General features: G+C 41.6%; 1 pseudogene; it reads right to left on the bottom strand.

Annotated features, from left to right (window-relative positions):
- Positions 1–1142: 1142 nt before the first annotated feature.
- On the bottom strand, positions 1143–3001 carry LOC102837716 (annotated as a pseudogene).
- Positions 3002–3267: the final 266 nt, after the last annotated feature.

The following is a 3267-nucleotide window of genomic DNA, read 5'->3' as shown; positions in this document are numbered from 1 at the left end:
CCTCTAGTTGAGTTCTGACCATCCAGCCACTGTTAGGTCAAGTGGATACTATCTGCAAGTATGGGTGTTCATGTGCATCTCCCGTCACTTCATATCAACTGGACACTTCACACTCCATTCTAGTCATCTGTGGCTATGTCCCTAGCCATGGGCTTAGGAGTCTCTTGTTGTTGTTAAGTGCCATCGAGTCCCTTAGGTCTCGCTATATTGCTGGTCAACCATGTCTCAATCCAGGTTGACAGGAGTATATTGAACGTGGTCAAACTTAGCCCAGAGCTTTATTGCTGTTTTTCCCCCCACTTTCCCTTATCAATAGACCAATGTGGTCACCAGCAAGATTACATGCCTGCTCATGTATATTCCCTTTGAGTTTCAGTCTTGGAAGGGGGTATTCCCTGAGGGGACTTGATTGCTTGCCTTGATGGCTCCCCAGTGAACAACTTGCTTGTTCTTGTAGTAGTCAATCAGACTGTCATTAATCTTTTTGATTTTTCCTGCTGGTCTTTCTTTCAAGAAGTATCTTCTTTTCCTGTAGCTGTTCCAGGCTTATCTGCTTGTCTTTTCTTTTTTCTATTTTACTATTTAAATCCACCTATTTTACTTGAAATTCAATATTTATAAAACTAAGCAGCTTCTAAAACTAAACCAGCATTATTAATGGTGGCAAGAGAGCCAATAATCTTCATTAAGGAGCTCTGGTAGTATAGTGGTTACGAATTGGGCTGCAAACCGCAAGGTCAGCAGTTTGAAACTACCGGCTGTTCCGCGGGAGAAAGATGAGGCTTTCTGCTCCCGTAAAGATTTACAGCCTCGGAAACCCTTTATAGGGTCGCTATGGGTAGGACCCGACTCCACGGCACATCACAACAACAACAACACAAGTACCTATAGGAACTTGGCACACTATTACAGTTGCTTGGTAACAACAAAGAATGTAGTGTATTGGTAAGCAAACAGTACATATAACCAGTCACATGTTCATGGTCAAAGGACTGACTTATGATTTAAACCTAAATCAAAAGTGAATTTTGATATTAAAAAATACCCTTCCAAACAACTGTTAACACATTCCTCTTTGCTTTCACACAGCAAGCTCCAGGAGTGATAATTTTACGTGCTTCCATAGAACTATGGGAGCAGTCTCAATCATCTTCTTTCTCAATATAGGTCTTTGCATTAACCCGTGCCATTTGCCTGGCCAAGCACTTGTCTCTAGCTGACATTAGAGTTTCTTCATTGCTCTGGTTTGCAAACTTGCTCACAGCCTCAGGTGGTCTCTCTTGTTCTTTGCCTTTCTCTTGCCGTTCCTCTGTGATTCTGTGTTTTGCTCCTAGTAATACTTCAGAACTAGAGGGTGCCTCTTGGTTCCAATTTTTGTCCTTTTCCATGCTTTTCATTTAGTTGGATTTTTCCTGGTCAAGCAGCCTATCCTTTATTCTAAAACTTGGGCTACTTTCCTTTTTGTCTCGATTTCTTTATGAAGATTGAACACTTACTTCTTGTTTTTCCCTACCTCTGTACTTGTCACTGCTCTCATATCGCTCCTTCTTTCCTTTCATATGCTCTTCCTTCGCTTTGCTTTTCTCTTCCTTCCCTCTTTCTTTCTTACTGTGTCGGTCATGATCAGTTAGTTGTCTATCTCTTTCTTGTTCTCTTGGGATATATTTCTCCCTTTTCCATTCTCTGTCATTACTCTCTCTTTCTCTATAGTCTCTTCCCTTAGGTTTATCTTCTTGTTCATGCCTCTTACAGTGGAAATCTCTATGAATAGCCTTTCAGTACCTATGGGAATCCTTTTCTTTTGGATAATCGTGATCAATGTAATAGTTCTCCTGGTCCCTGGATTGTCTTTCTTGGTGCTTATCTTCCCTTTTCTCAGGTCCTTTTGACTTGATATTTTCTGTGTGGTGTTTGTCACTGTGGCCTCTTTCTTCACTAGCTGACCGTAAGTGGATTTGATTCCTGTGATACTTGGAGTCATTCTCAGAAGACTCTGTCTTTTTCCCTTCTGTAGTTCACTTTATTATTTTCTTCAATTTCATCATTCTCACTGCTTTTAGCATCAAAATCATTGTCTGCATCTGGGTTTTCCTCTTCCTTCAAGCTACTTTGGAGGATGCATTGCTCATGTAGTATTCTGTTCTCTGAATTTACTTCATCAGCATAAACTCTTGATTTCTCTTCCTTTATTCCAGACCTGGCTTCACGCAAGCTGCATTTAAGTACTTCCTCTTCACCAACTGGTTGTTGTTGTTGTTATGTGCCCGTGGAGTTGGTTCCGACTCACAGTGACCCTGTACAGGGTTTCCGAGGCTGTAAATCTTTACGGGATCAGAAAGCCTCATCTTTCTCCCGTGGAACAGCTGGTAGTTTCGAACTGCTGACCTTGTGGTTCGCAGCCCGATTCGTAACCACTATGCTACCAGAGCCAACTGGTAGGAGCCACTAAAATCCACTGAGATCTTTCTGCTTGGTTACATCCAAACGTGCTTCTAGTGCAGCAGCCTGCTTTTCTCTCTCTTCTTCCTCAGCTCTCTCCTGTAGTTTTTTCTTACAAGCAGATGTCACAAATGTTTCTTTATCATCAAATTCTCCCTTTTCCATTTCTCGTTCTCTTTGAATTTTCTTTTCCATTCTTTTTTCTTGCTCTTTTTTCCTGATTTCAACTGCTTTTAATAAGTTGTGAATATACTTGGGCTTCCTCTTTTTTTCCAAAAGCAATTTGGGGTTATTTTCTTCCTTTTTTTTTTTTTTGCATTTCATCATAAATACTGTCATATTCATACACAGTAGCATCTTTTGCAAGGGCCTTTTGGATTTCCAGTTTGGTCCGTTTCATCGCTTGCTTCTTAGCAGCCTCCTTCTGAAGGCTTTTGCTCACAGAGGTCTTGTTATCATCATCAGAATCATTCCCAAACACTGATGGTTTTTGCAAAACAAGGTGCAACTGCTGTGTTTTCTTTGGCAAAAGAAGCCTATACTGCCTGCCCGGAATTACCATCTTGCTCCTGGCTCCGCTGAACGTGGCCCAGCTTGTCTTTTCAAGTGGAAATTTCTCACCTCCGAAGAATCTGGGTGGGGATCAGGATTCCACCTAAGGTCTTATATACTGCAAAGGCTCCTCAGGGAGCCTCTTCCACTGGGCAAGTTCTAGCCCCATTTTAGGTATTCCAATCAGTTATAGGTTGAAGACGGACTTACAAGCTTTATATAGTGACGGAAAACCTAACTCTTGACCCAGGCTTTAAGCTGGGGAAGATTTTCTGA

This window comes from Chrysochloris asiatica, unplaced genomic scaffold (genome assembly GCF_000296735.1).
Source record: "Chrysochloris asiatica unplaced genomic scaffold, ChrAsi1.0 scaffold00085, whole genome shotgun sequence".
Lineage (NCBI taxonomy): Eukaryota > Metazoa > Chordata > Mammalia > Afrosoricida > Chrysochloridae > Chrysochloris > Chrysochloris asiatica.
The sequence above is the reverse complement of the archived record's forward strand: the minus strand, read 5'-3'. Positions and strand labels throughout refer to the sequence as shown.